Source organism: Rhincodon typus, chromosome 19, assembly GCF_021869965.1.
Source record: "Rhincodon typus isolate 14 chromosome 19, sRhiTyp1.1, whole genome shotgun sequence".
In the NCBI taxonomy this organism is placed as follows: domain Eukaryota; kingdom Metazoa; phylum Chordata; class Chondrichthyes; order Orectolobiformes; family Rhincodontidae; genus Rhincodon; species Rhincodon typus.
In genome coordinates this window covers 38477852-38493778 of record NC_063350.1, presented here as the reverse complement: position 1 = coordinate 38493778, position 15927 = coordinate 38477852, and the positions used below count along the sequence as shown (strand labels likewise).

Here is a 15927-nt window from a genome sequence, read left to right as displayed (position 1 = left end):
ATCATAGGAGCAGAGAGGCTCTGCTCCTATGATGCTGCTTGGCCTGCTGTGTTCATCCAGCCCTGCACCTTGTTGTCTCGGATTCTCCAGCATCTGCAGTTCCTACTATCTCTGATTCAATATAGTATGGGATGTCTGGATTACTCCTTGGTGCTTCTTTCCAAAAAATATTTTACTGGTAGTCAAATGCTGTGGCTATTATTGGGAAATAAAGTGTTTCTTACTTATGATGAAGTATGTATTGAGGGCAAATTCACCCTGACAAATGCAGTCTGTTGAATCATTTCCTTTTTATTAACGTAGGTGTTTGAAAATTGATTCTTGATGGAGCAGCTTACTCATTCAACCAATCCATCTGGCAGTATAAAGTACAATGATGACTTGACTTATGGACTGTAAGGCAATGTGTAAAAAACACAGGACATGTTAAAAATAGGTTGTATCTATTTGCCTTCACAGATTTGAGCTCTAGCCATGAGATAAAAAGACATATAGAATACAGTTTCTTTACTATTGCAAGAATTGTGCCCTGAGTAAGACTGTATTGCATCAATTTTAGTGACCATAAGGGGAGACTAGTTTGAGAGGTTAAAGGGCTGACACAGTTTGGCATGCTTTATATTGTGCTTAGAAACTGGCTTTATTCTGCGATGAAGGTCTGAGTCACAGCTCACCCAACAGGCCAAAGTCTGGGGGAGTTCTTTAACTGGAGTTTTTCACAGAAGAAAAATGTAACTTTAACCACAGGAACTTTCATCTCCACCAAAAGCGGGGGCCGTGATTTTCTTCAGGCATCTTGGGACGAGTGTGGAATTATGACAGTGCTGTTACATTGTTGCCTAGCAGCTATTTGTTTACTGAAGTAACTGTGTGGCAAGATGGAACTCAGAAGGAAGTGTGACCTAAAAGAGGTCATTTGTGCAACAGTACAGTTAGGAAGAGGATAACCAAGAGTTTTATAAGTTTGATTGTTAATACGTGGATAAGATTGATCCTATTGCTAAATGTCCAATGATTTGAAGCATATTTCATAGTTCTTTTTTCCAGAGATTAAGTTAATGATTCAAGTTCTTGTTCCAGCTCCTGAAAACTTTTGGAAAATCTTTGTAAAATACAATTATCTTGCAAAGACTATTATTCTAACCTGAGGTTTCTGTATGTAAATCTGATGTACTCTTGTAATGCAAAATAGCTGCCTAGGAATAATTAGCAGGAGTACCAGTATCTTAATGACAATATAGAGAGATGAGAGCCTTATTTCTGTCATGTAAATACTGGTCACTATTCAACCCTTATTTATACTGTCATGAAAATGACCTTTAACATGCTCATATTTGACTTTAATATGCATGTATATTTATTTATGTCAAAACCACATAGAAAAATCTTATCAAAATTGCACAACACACTATATAATAAGAATCTACATTTTACCTATATTGGACATTATCAGCTGTATGTTTGGTATTCCCTTCACTTTTGCTTAAAGATATATCCTTGGATAATAATTTATTTGTGGATACCTTTACGATTAAAGGTACTGAGACCAGGAAACATCAAGTGGTTTGTCACGAGTGCTTAACACGATCCTGTAATGCCTTGGAGTGGATTCTTAGCAGGTGTTTCAAAAATGAAGAATTCCTTCACAGTAGCTTTATTCAGCTCTCTTTGTTCATTCTCTGCTCATATCCACAAGGTTTGATTCACTACCTACTTGTTCTGTCCACAAATGCTGTTCATTCTCTTTTGCTTCTATTTTCTTCTCCAATTAGTAGATGAATGTTTTTGGAGATAAAACTTAGTCAGCTTAGAATAGAATTGCAATTTATTGTTACTTGTATTTTTGAAAATACAGTGAAAGGTGTTTTAGTCACCACAATTTGGCACCACTTTAATTACAGAAATTATAAAAAGAAATAATTGAGACAACGTTGATTTTCTGTTCCCTCCATAGTCCCTGGGTTTATGGATGGCTATGGGACTTTGCCTTCGAAATCGCTCCTGAGGCAAACAAAGGAAGGATTTCTGGACCGGACCCACCATGCTGCCACTGCTGAAGCCAACACCAAAGCCACTGCATCACGCCGAAGTAAGGAGTGACAGACTGAGCTCACCAAGTTGTCGATGCTGAAGCCATCGCTCAAGCCGTCAAGCACTTAAGGTGCTGCCCAAATCTGCCATATTGCTGCCTTGGCCACAAGGAATGAACCAGAACCACCATGCCTCCACACTATAGACACCGCTGAAACTGCTGCCAGAAGGAATGGACCAGACCCACCGACGTTGAAGGCTTCAATAAAATTGTGACCATTATGGCCACAAGGAAAGGACATCCAGATCCACCATGCTGCCACCACCACAGCAGGCCCCAACAATCGCTTTCCTACACCACAGCCGTGGAAAAAAAAGAAAATGTGAAAAGTGAACTTTGATACAAAAGAGAAGCGAAGAAACAAATTAAAAACAAAAACAAAAGAATGCGATTGGCCGTGTGAGTGAGAGCCGGAGCGTATGGGCATAGAGCCCAAACATTCTTACTCTGCCGCCGCCATCTTGAAACTTTTCCAGTGTGACAAAAACTCCTTATTTACAGTTCATCACAGGGGCAAGATGAAAGTTTACACAAGATGCCCATGTCATCAATTCTGTTAATCAGGAAATATTAGTATGAACGATATTGTGAGCAATACAAGGCAGCCAAAACTATTACATGCAATTTTGCTACAAGTTTTTAGAACAATTTTTTGGAAACTGGCCACACCAGCACAAAATATGCTAGAATTTCACGAATGGAGTTTGTGATTTTTTTGCTGGTTTAAGAATATGGCCCCAGATTAAGGCTATAGCTTCAGATCAAATTAATCACCATTGCGAGTTTTCATGACTTGCTCCCAAATACAGGCTTTTGAGGAGCTCTTTTTAGTGCTTGGGCACATTGAATGTTTTTTATTTCAAGTTGCCAAGAAACTATCAACTATACTCTGAGACTAGAAATTGTTCTGTTACTTTTAATGTTGGTTATTTTAAATATTTACAGGTGCTAAATTAATTTAGTCTGGTGAAAATGTTTATGCCTTTGTGATAACCCCCGTTTCAGTTGCACTGATAAGTCTGAATCAGTTTACCATTCTGTCCATACGTCAAAGCATTTTACATTTTGCATTCTAACATGCTTCCTAAATGGACTGGATATGTTAATATGCAAATTAAGTTAAACCATATACAAAAGAACAAAAGCACTTTTCATAAGAAGCACAAGTTTGATCACAATTTGCGTAGTCTGTAGATTGCACCTGAAGTGGAAAATCTTAGCCAGCTAACTGTAAATTTACACTCACTTTGCATGAGTAAGTATCGTGAAGTCTATTTGACAGCAAAAACGAATTGTTTACGATGTATGTAGTATTTACAAAGGACAAAGAACAATACAGCATGGGAACAGGCCATTCGACCCACCAAGCCTGTGCCTGACCCACCACGCCTGTGCCTGACCCACCACGCCTGTGCCAATTCCTAATCCTTATTGAGGTCTGCTACTTGTTGCCCAAATATGGTTTCTATCCCTTTGTTCACTTCCTGTTCATGTGTCTGTCAAGATATGCCCTAAATGTTGCTAACATGCCTGTTTCCAGCACCTCCACTGGCAGTGCATTGCAGGCATCCACCACTCTCTGTGTGAAAAAGTGTCCCCGCACTTCTCCCCTACTCCCCCTTTCACCTTGAACCTGTGCCCTCTTGTAGTTGACCTTTCCACCCTACGAAAAAGCCTCTGACTATCCACCCTATCTATGTCCCTCAAAATTTTGTAGACCTCTATCAGGTCGCCCCCTCAGCCTCTGTCTTTCCAGTGAAAACAATCAGAGTTTATCCACCCGCTCCTTGTATCTAAAACCCTCCAGACCAGGTAACATCCTGGTAAACCTTCTGTGCACCCTCTCAAAGCATCCACGTTCTTCTGATAGTGTGGCAACTACGTGGAAGGTTTCAACAAAAGTATTTTGGGAGAAATTATTTCCATTGACAGAAAAGCCCAGTATAGCAGCAAATACAGATTTACAGCAATTGGCAAAAGAACTGGAGAGGTGAAGAATTTTTATTTTACTCGGTTGGTTACTTTCCTGAAATGCAGTCAGAAGATGGTGGAAACTGATTCAATAGTAACTTGCAAAAGGAAATAGAGTGAATACTTGAATAGGAAAAATCTGCAGGGAAATGACAGAGCTGTGGGGTTAACTGTGCCTTTGTCAGCTCTTTGAAAGTTATCCAATGGGTGAATGACCTCCTTCCTCTGTTCTGTATAGATCTAGGTTTCTTTGACAATAATGGGATGTGATATTGTTCAGGTGGGTCAGTCACAGCTGACTAAGGGGATTTTGAGTTTCTTCAAATTTCCAATTTAAGCCTGTAGCAGACAGTAATGCAGATTTCCATGGTAACAAAAATTTTTTGATCAGAATCCAGCACTCAGTATCCCAAGCAAGCCCGAAGCCAAAGTCAGCCTTGGCTGCTTTGGTCGTGTAGACACCTTGCTTAAATCCTTTCCGATATGCTGGAACAGTTCTACCACATCTGAGCTTTCCATTTCAAATCAGCCCATAGAAACACAGATCTTTTCCCTTTTTTAGTGAATGTCCAGCAGGTTCCAGTAATTTTTTTTTATTTGCTTTACTATATACATCTGTTAGCTTGGAATGCTCATGCTCTGATTGTCAGTCAGTTCTGTGGAACAGCTGGCTTTCTGTGCAAGCAGCCTTTCTCCTTTATTACTCACTCCATTTTCTAAGATTTTCTAATTCTAAGATTTAGTAACACAAGTACAATATTATTTCAAATTGAGCTTTGTATGTATTCTAGATTTTCCTCCAGCCTCTTATTATCAGCGAAATGCTGTTAAAACTTATCGAAGCTGGAATAATAAATGTTAATATTCTGTAACTGCCCTGGATTTTCAGAATTTTAGATCTTCAGAGAACTGAGAATCATGGCCTATAGTCATTCTGTGGGTATGGGTTCCTACTGGTAATTAATCTTCAGCTCTAATTTTAAATGATTTTCCACATTTTTACATCACTAGAAATCTTACAAAACTGCAGCTTCTTGCTCTAAATGTCTCTATAGTAACCTTTTACTGTAGGCCATTTCTACCAATATTGAATGCTCTAAGTTCTTGAAATGAACTGATATTTGGAAATAACAAAGTGCAGGGCTGGATGAACACAGCAGGCCAAGCAGCATCATAGGAGCAGAAAGGCTGACGTTTCGGGCCTAGACCCTTCATCAGAAAAGGGGGAGGGGAAGGGGGTTCTGAAATAAATAGGGAGAGAGTGGGAGGCGGATAGAAGATGGATAGAGGAGAGGATAGGTGGGAAATATTGGTTCAAATGCATCAACATTTCTGCTTTATCAATCAAAAGTGGCATGGTGGCTCAGTAGTTCCCACTGCTGCCTCATAGCACTGGGGGCCTGGGTTCAATCCCAGCCTCTGTCTGTGTAGAATCTGCACATTCTCCCCATGTCTGTGCAGGTTTCCTCCCAAAGACCTGCAGGTTAGGTGGATTGACCATGCTAGATTACCCATAGTGTGCAGGCTAGGTGGGTTAGCTGTGGGAAATGTGTAGTGATAGGGTGGGTTGCTTTCCAAAAGGTTGGTGTGGACTGAGGACATGCTTCCACACTATACGGATTCTCTACTTATAAAGATCATTTTTAAATTATTGTTATGATTATGATGAATAAATAAGGATGGACCTGGTCACACAAGTGATTCTGACAGTTGCTAGGTCAAGTTCCCTTGTCTTTAGTTGTCAATAGTCATCAATATTTGGGACCTGTAACAAATTCTCATACTTCTTCATACCAACCCCACCCGAAGGTGGTGATCTTGCTAGGACATGGTTCTATGAGCATCAGTGTTTTTTAACTCAAATAAGAACTCGGTCATTGAGAGTCCAGGAAGGCAGGAACAGTCGGCTCTTTGGCAGTGAGGATGAATTATTTGCCTTCCCTCTATTAGTATACACATCCAGCAGTCTGATGCATTTGTAAAAGTAAATTGATCGCTACTTTTATTAGTCTCACCATCTTGAAAAAAACCAGCTTGTATTATCCACAATACTTTGCTGTTTAATTGTAAAATTCCCTAAGTTCTCAGTTCTAGTTGTATTAAAGCATTTTTGTTTTACAACGATAAATAATCTTTGAGGAATTGAAGGCTAAAGTGATCAAAGGGTATGTGGAGAAAGTGGGAATAGGGTACTGAGTTAGATGATCAGCCATAATCATATTGAATAGCAGTGTAGGCTTGAGAGGCCAAATGGCCTTACTCCTGCTTTTATTTTTCTATGTTTTTATATTACTATGTTTAGGTGAAACAGATCCTATCCAGTGAAAGGAATAGAAGCTGGAAAGTTACTATTTCTAGCTGTAGGCTATGTTTCCGTTGCATTTCAGAAATCAAATGTGTGCTTTCTGCATATTTTTTGCTATGATAATTGCTAGGAGACGTTTTATTGATGAGTCACACTGTTGCTAAGAGCATTCTGGGCTCACGACCAATTGAACCAAATTGCACTCCTGCCAGACATCTTGAGGGTATTACATCACACATAGAAACAACACAGCTTGTCTGTCTCCAGACACAGCTTATAGTTGTAAAAAAAATTAGATTAGCAGATATCAAAGATTTGTTTTATTCACTTCGGGGGCTGTGTATCTGTCTACCATCCAACATAGACTTCTTTCACAACATGATTTCAGCTCTCATATTTCTTACATGTGCTGTTGCCATGGTACAAAAATAGTAAATTAGGTTCATCAGGACTTAGTTTTGTTGGAGGTTTTAACCATGGCATGTTGCAGTCTATAGTTTCTAATTAAATTACTGTATACTACTGTCTTGAAACTATAAATAATTCCTGTTCTGAATTTCTCTAGACTCCTAAACTAATTAAGACAAGTAACTAGATCCTGCTACACACAAAAGCAACTAACTACACTTCTTTAGATGCATTGTTAACTTTCATTCATAACAACTGAGTTTTCAACATCTGTGTTAACAATAAACAGATTTACTTTCTACTACTGCAGACATTCTAACATTCCAAGCAACAATAAAATAAATATTCTTTATTGGTAACAACATCTTGGTAGGATTGTATTATAAATGATTATCGATATTGACCTTACATTTCTGATTTCAAAACCTAAGACCTTCATGGACTAAAATGATATAGTGATTGTTAAGAAGTCAGCCAGTTGGACCTCATTGAATGAGTCCCCCGAATGGGTGTTAATCTGGTCCAATTAGGCAGACCTGGCTGACATAAAAGGATGAATGTCAGTGATACTGAGCCTCTGAATGCCTAATGTGGTGCAAGGCAGTGCTATTGTCAAAGGTTATGCATTTGTAAATAAAGGGTGATGGGATGCCAGCCTCTGAAGTGTTATTTGAAGTGACAAGAGGACAAATACTGACCAAAAATGTTTGCTATGAGCATCTGACCAGGTTTTGAGCCAAGCTACAAGCAAACAGGAATCAGTCTGAGCTGTAATTAACATCATTATAAAAACTACTGAGTGAGCTCATGCAGCATGGTGGTAGTGTCCTACCTTTGGGGCAGAAGACCAGAGTTCAAGTCCCACATGTTTCATAACATGTTTAAACAGGTTGATTAAAAATAGCTAAAAGATACTGAAAATCAGATCTGTACCTCCTAGTTGATACACACAATTCTGAGGATTGCACATGGGAATATTTCCATTTGCAATTAAACCAGGGCTAAGAGATACAAGATCAGCAGAGGATGGTGGACATCAGACTTCTCACTCCTTATGAGGAGACACCTATCGAGCTGGCCAGAGAAGAGCGTGATGCGTCGTGTTCAAATGGAAACACCTCGAAGGACAACTAACCCTGGTACGAGATGAGCAGCCTCTTTGGACAACCCAAAGATGAAAAAAGTTGTAATCGCCAAACATCTTGTCTCTCACAAACAACTGGCTTGCTGCCTGCAGACGTCATCGATCTCTAAATGGTGATGTTGAGGATTGCAATCAAAGTTTTGCACTTTAATGTTGATAATACAGTCTAAACACAATTTGTAGGGGAGGTGCTAGTGCCTGGCCTGCAAACTTCCACACACTTTGTGAGCAAGAGAATGGAATCAGTGATGATTCCACGCATTGCCAAAGAGAAATTTCTTGGTGTCATCTTTTTAAGGCAGCACATTGCCATGCTGATGCACAATAGACAGCTCAGATATCCACGCTGTCTCACAGTGAGTGCCTTGGTCTGCCCAGAGAACTGTGCAAAGTACTGCCTCTTACAGGCTCAACATTGTTCTAAAGGACCTCAAAAATTTCTGAGAAACTGAACAGACCACATGCTCGCTGAAACAGTGAAGGGTTACTGATAAGGAAAGGGTCAAAAGTTCCTTAGGATTCCACTTAAAAACTTGTCATCTATCTGAGAGACTTTGCTACATAGCACTTGGATATGATATCATAACCTTAGCTGTATACGATATTAGTGCTCTTTCTCTCTGACTGCTGTTTTTTCCCAAATGGTCAGTGGGACATGTTATATGCAGAAATTGGGGGCACTTGGAGACATCAAGCATACAATCACACGAATAACAAAAGATTTATTCATCAAAAGGTCAAAGATTGCAAAAGTAACAAGGTCCACTTGTTCTTTACAATAAGCAGGGGTTGTTTGTCACATTGCCAACAGGAGGTTACATAATCAAAGGAAATTCAAATTAGATCATTCTTCTTGGAAGTGGGTTTCAATGTGGTTACTTCTGGCCTCTAAGCCTCTGTAATACATTGCTCTGTCGTACTGCTTTGGACAACCCTCAATGTCCTGCTCCTCTTCTTCACCTTCATCCTCAGAAGATTGCTGGAATTCCTCCAGTTTGCCTGCATTCCCTTTGTTAGCTTCAGTTGTGAAGAGCACAGCATACCACAATGTGCAACATATTCTTTCTGGGCTTAAATGCAAGGCGTGGTCTGTGCACTGAAACTTCTTCTTCAGGAGACATTTGATCTGTTCAACGATGGCCCTGGTTATATCTTCATTCTGCATCAATCTGAGGGGTCATAAAGGGGTCATACAGCCATGTTTGGAGGGGGTAGCTCCTGCCTCCCAGCAGCCATCCAGCATGGTCCAGGACCTTAAAAGAAGGCAGGAACCTGTGAGTTCTCTAGTTTGTAACAACCATGGAAGTTCCCAAGATTTCTAGCTCAGATCTCCAAATTCTACCATTGATGGCCACACATAATCCAAACATTGATGATGTGTAAGACTTTTCTGTTGATGACCTCTGCAGATTTATGATAGGGCACTCTTGAAGTAGGATGAGTTGATAAGCTCTGTTCATAGTGGAAAGAATCAAAGATTGAGCATCTCACTGCCTGAGCTCCTTGATTCTCCTTCTGATGGGCAATGATATGGGCAGCAATGCTCTGGTGAGAATGATATCAGTAACATGATAGATGCTGTCATTGAAATAAGCCTCTCGCATTTAAGCTTAGAGTGACCTTGATAGACAGTGGGATGGGATGATCACACAGTCCTTCTGAGTACTGCTCTAGCAGATGACACAGTTCAGAGATGATGGGGTGGAACATCACTACACTGTCCTTCAGACATGTGAAGAAACTAACAGCAAGGCATGCAGATGTGGGGTCTCATCATTCTAAAGCATCTCTTCAGCCAATGTTCACCTTTTGCTTCTTTCACTGGAGGCTGCACAGAGCCGATGGAAGGTTTCTGTTCTTGCTAGACCTGGTGACATTGTTATAATCACTGTTTCCTTCTACACAGTCTTCGCAGCTGGCCACATTGACTCCAGTGATAAGATTCTCTCTTCGACGTCTGTGAGTAGATAATCTATGTGGAATGCCAGGAAAATAATGCAATTTTATTAAAGGAACCCCTGAGCACCCATATCTAACATAATGAAGCCTCATTATGTCCACACATAGTGCCGTTCTCTTTTATTTGACTGTGGCCAAAACTCCAGGCTGGAATTGGATAAGCCTCTTGACTGACTGTCATGATAGACCCTCACTGGCACATACTGGCAAGATTGCTGGTGGAAAGGAGAAGGTCATTGACAGTCTTCCTGCTCTGCTGGGTATCTGTCCAGACTGTGGACACTGCTTTGACCTGGATGGCAACCTTGGATGAGGCAGGGCAGGCTCCGGTGTCGTGACCCTCATCAGTCGGTCCTTCAGGAAGAGGACAGCCGTCCTCCACACCTTTCCATCCACAAGCACCTCCAGATCCATATCCATAAAGTGGAGTGCCAATTGCTCCTTGTCTGGGACAAAAGAATCAATCCATCCTAGGCAAGTCTGGAATGACAACACTTGACCAGGTATACACATGTCTTTTCAAATTTGGCATCAATGCCAGGAATACCAGTTTGTCCCAGCAGTGGTGAGGATTTTCACCTACCACAATTGGAAGAATACAACTAGTAGGTTACCATAGGAGTGTGGTGTGTAGGTGATGAGGAAAGGTCAGGAACCACAGCATGAGAAAATTTGCTTGGTTTAATGGACTGAAACCTTCCGTAAGGCCTGCCAAAACTGACCCTTAGCTGTTCTCTGGTAAAATTCTGACTCTGATTTTCATGTCAGGAATTGCTACACCCTAGTTTCTCACACAAAGAGTGGAGAATTGGAAGTGGAATCAGTTTGGGTTGGAATTGATGTTTTAATACATGGGAGTCAGTTAGCCACCACTCAATGGTGGAATCCTAAATTCACCACTTACAGCTTGAGGGGAAAATCAGGAAATTGTTTTTGATTTTCCTGCTTTTCTCACCATTACTGACTCCATACCAGGGAGGGAAAAGTCCACTGACTGGAATGCAAGTTGCCATCTTGAAAAAGTAATGGTATCAGAATCAGAATCCAGAAGGGAACTGTATCCGGGGTAAGGGCTTTTGAGCAGCATGCAGAGAGATAATGAAATACGAATTGATAACAAAACAACAGAGACTGGAAGCCTCTCTCACCCTGTCTACCTCAACCAGTGTTCAGTGAAAAACTTTTGACAGCAACCATTCACCAAGAACTCAGGATCTACAAGCTTCTCCATTGTTGTGAGAATACAAGTCAACAAGTAAACAACTGCCCTCAGGTTTAAAATCCAAGAACTTAAAACTGCAACAGCCTTTATCTTTCTGTCTGTACTAAACATCCTCTCTCACTTCTTTATAAACTTATTATCTGTGTTGTGTATGTTTTTTTTGGGGTAAGTAGACAATGAAATCATGCTTTCTTTCACTCATGAAAACCATATAATTTGACTCTTTCATTTTGATATAGATAATTATGTTTTAATTGAAATGTGGTAGCTGTGTGTTCTCTAAAAAAAATTATTGCAACTGACTAAAAGAGCATTATTAAGAAAGGATCCAATTCCCTCTCCTCACCTGCTCATAAAAATATTCTGTGGAATAAATAAATGACCACTATTTTATTTAAATAATTGGGAATAAGATAATTGAGAGGTTTTATAACAATTAAACAATAGCACTTCTAAATACGATGCAGATCTCTGAAATCACCTGCTGGTGCAATACCTAACTGTGAGAGCATTTAGAAAGTTACAAGTAGAGCAAAATGAAAAAAAATTATTACTGTGTAAACTCTTTGGATTAGCATATTTCTCTGAAATGGTAACTAATATGGTTTTCCAACTGAATTTGCCAAACCAATTTTATTTTACAATAGCCCATAAATCTTTGCAACTCAGCTAGTTTCTCTCTCTCTCTCTCTCCCGCTCCCCCCTCTCCCTCTCCATCTCTCCTTCCCTACATCTCTCTTTTTGTCTCTCATCCACTCCTCCACCACATTCTCTGAAGGCCTGGGTTCTTTGTTGGGTATATAATTCCAGTGGCAGCTGGTTCCCTATGGTACTTTGGCTGACTGTCACAGTCTAATAGAGGAGGAAAAATTCACATAGTGGACGTTCTGGGGTCCTTTGTCAGCATGGAGTGATCATTTGTGAAATTATGTACTTTCTTGCCCCATTTCCAGTTTTCTCCAAAGTCCGAAGAACGAAAAGTCCAGACCATGACGTGTGGGTGGGAGATTCAATCCCAAAACAGAATGGGTGGCAGGGTGGCTGCAGTCGGGTTAATTTCCATAGTTGAGCACAATTCTAACCACACTCAATCGTCACACACTTTCCTTGAGGATCACTGGACAGTGGGGAGGAGCAGAAGCCTTGGTTAATTTATCCCTTCTTCCCCCAGCGAATTGCTACTTGCTGATCCATCAAATGACATGTGTTGTTTTTAGTAACAGCCTTGGTCAAAAGCAAAACATTGCTTTGTGAAAACATTAAAAGTGCATTCAAGTTTGATTTAGTCGGACAGAAAGTAGCTATCAGTACAGCAGCATCAACAGGCAATAAGAGGTAGTCTCTTTTTTCTGTGATTAAGACAGCATGTATTAACTAATTACTTTGCTACAGCTTTGTTCTGCCCAGAGGTACAACTAAAGGTGACATTCTGATAGAATAAAGTGCTGCATTATAGAATGCTGAGATTTTAAATTAATTCCTGAATACATTTCTTAATATTTGTTTTTTTTTAATTTGAGAATTGGAGGAACATTGCATAGATGTGATATGTGATAAATCTGCCTGCAAGAATATAAACAGTATATTAGTGTATGCTTTTCACTTTTCTCACACTGGATCAGAAGTGGTGAAGGACGAGGAAAGTACGAAAGTCAGGACAAATCACACATAACACTATACTAGAAAAAGACCTCATTGCAAAGTTTATTACTAGTGTTTTGACAGTCAGCAGTCTGCTAAGCAAGGAGCCAAGATGTTAAAGGAGTTGCTGCATCCTTATGCCATCATTCTGTGACACTTCTGTCCTCAACCCCTCTCATGTATGTGTCAAATGAAGTGCTTGCCTAGAAAAACCCAATGTTATTGCTTGGATGCTGTGAGTTGTGAATATCCACACTGAAGCCAGATATTGTGTTATTTCATCTTAATTTTACTGGCACCAACTCTGCGACTGAAACATCCAGTGTTAGCTGACTGTGAAGTATCAGTGATCTTCTTGCTTATCTCAACTTTTTATCATATACAACTCAAATGGAAGGAACAATCCAAAAGTTCAGCAATCATGAATTTCTTACCTTGGTTCTGGAAATATTCCTGGCTTTCATGGAGGATATGAAAGAATGATGCTCAGGAGGCTTTTGAACTTTAACATTCTGGTTGTTGCGGAATCAAATACACTGGATGAATTTTACAGACCTCTCTAGAGAGCAAGTCAGTGTCTAAAAGGAAAATCCAGTTAAACTGGTGAATGGTATATACTGGGTCTGGCTTCAAAATGGAGGTCAGTATGACCAATAAACAATTTCCACACATTCTTGGTTTTTGACTGACTTTTTTCTCTGAACCAGCTGACAGACTGTGAAGAAGCTCCACCCAGAGCCATAACACACTGTCAAGGCCAAACTGGGGGAAACTGGGACTTCCAAATCTCAATGGGGGGGAAGTCTGACCCACTGAGCCTCTGGCTAACTGATTGGCTGGTCATTGCATAATACCCTGCAGTGGCAAGATCTCATTGTGGCCACTGCTGTAACACAACCCTGAAGGAGGATGCTGGATGGTGAAAGCAAATTCACTTTGCAGCAAGTGTTTGCAGAGAGCTGATGTAACATGATGAGCAGCAGTATGGATTCCCCATGCAACAGTACTCTCCTTTTCTTTGTGCACTTTTAGAACTTCCAAAAACCTGCTCCCAGTCACTTGCCCTGCCAACTGCATTGTTCTCGGCAGCATATTATCAATTTCAATTTGCTTGTTAAGTAGTTCAATTGACCCTTCATTATTTATTTAAGTATAGCAGAAGGGCTGCTGATTTCTGTTCCTACTCACTTACTGTATAATGAGGCTGAGCTCAGGGCTGAGTGTGAAGCTGGTGGGCTGGGCCCTTAGCTTGTTTCATGTCCCCACTCCCACTGAAAACAATCACGCTGGGCCACATCAAATCCAGCTTCATGTCTCTTCACCAAAGCTGGTTAACTCCAGCATACTTCCCAACGTACAACAATCTGAAGAGACACAATGTGGTTAACTTTTGTCCAAGAATCAGAACTAAGCACAAAGGGCTTTCAAATACTTCAATATAGGAACCACCGAGGGGGCTGTTTCGAGTTCTTCACTTTATAGGTCTTCAGGGTTATTGTGGTGTCCTGTATGATCCAATATCTGTCTTTAGCCAGAGAAGTAGACATACTGGAGCACAAGTAATCGACAAAGTTGTCAGGAAAGGTTGATGAACAATTGACAGCAAAATCCAAATCACCTAATTAGGATCGTGAAGCAGTTCAGCTAAGTTTTACACACAAATCTGATTATGTCCCTGAGCCTGTTACACCCTCATTAATACAATCTAGAGCAATGTCATTCCACATAAAGACTGCTATTCATTAATGTAAATTTTCAAAGATATTACCTCATATTAGTGCAGAAAAAGATTAATCATTACACCACTGCAGCACCACGTCTTCCCCCTGCTGTCTCGTACTGAGCCGTTTGGAGTTCCTGACCTTGTCCTCCTTTTTGCTGCCCCCTAATGTCAGTGTGAGAGAACTAGACAACTGCAGTTTAACAAGTGAAATCTCAATGTCCTGATGCGAACTTTCCCACAGACACCAGGTACTGATCTGCAGTTGTTATCAAACTCCGAGGATACTCTGGACAGATATGAAAATGCTTGTATGCGCCCCAGTGTCCTAAGAGACACTTGCATCACCTGGATCTCTGCTCCTGCCCTGCAGTTCCTGGCATTACATCCAATTAATTCATAGCATTATGCATTGATAATTGTCTAACAGTTGTCAGTCAAGTCCTGGCCTAGATAATTCTCTAATGGATTAAAAGTAGGAGATTGCAAGTTTTACTCGGTCAGATAATATTGCCAGCTTGGGAGGTAGCGGGGTCTATTTGATTACAATGATAAATTACTCTATTACTGTATACCCATGGGAAATACAAACATCCAATTGATTACTTTTACATTTCTAATGAGGTCCACTTAGCTATTTGATGTTCTGATGACTAAGTCTGTGTTTGTTTAGAATGGGAATAACTAATACTCTCTTGTCATGAATTCTCTGTCTTTATTGTCAACAAATCTCTCTACTGCAGTGTTCTCCAGTAGCTTAGTTGATCTATATATGTTACTCATAAACATTTACAAAGTTACACTTCAAAACAGTTGAAATTGGACATCACCAAGTTCATGTTAAAGTGTTTTTTTTTCCCCATTGAGCATGTGGCACTCTGATGTACTGCAATACAATTACAATTACATGTCATTCTTCAAAATATCCTGTACCATGAAGATACCAGCTGAGAGGGTTTTACAGTTTTTAGCTCCTATGTTTATTGTAGCAGTGTCCTTGTTGCATTGAGCTTCTGTGGTACCTGAGCCAAATTTTAGTGCTTCCCACAGCACATTGTCCTGGAATTTGAAAAGTCAGTCTATAAAACCAAGGGTTTAGTTGATTCTTCTTCATGTGACATAAGAGTCTATTTTAGGCCTGACCTTCTCTACGATTCCTCAACTTCTGAACTTGAAGATCACTACTTCTGTGCTGAGCTAATGCAAGTATTTAGAGGTAAAACAATTGCACAGTGAAAATGGTGCTGACAGTAATAGGAATGCTAATGTTTTGCTAAGAAGAATCAATTGGATATTTGATTCACTAAATTAATAGCGATAGCACTCTCTATACACTCACGACACATGAGATTCCAGTGAGATTAATGATATTTTTGTTCCTGTTCAAAGGTAAAGTGCTAACTTTTTATGGGAACAGTGAGGTTTTCACTTCTGTATGCTTATATGCATGCTATATTACATCTTT

General features: G+C 40.1%; 1 long non-coding RNA gene across 1 annotated transcript; it reads right to left on the bottom strand.

The window, feature by feature from the left end:
• Positions 1–1807: 1807 nt before the first annotated feature.
• Positions 1808–14625, bottom strand: LOC125485504. Its single transcript, XR_007264216.1, has 2 exons — positions 14511–14625; positions 1808–2383 (listed from the first exon to the last, which is right to left on the bottom strand). It is a non-coding gene; the product is annotated as an uncharacterized LOC125485504 (long non-coding RNA).
• Positions 14626–15927: the final 1302 nt, after the last annotated feature.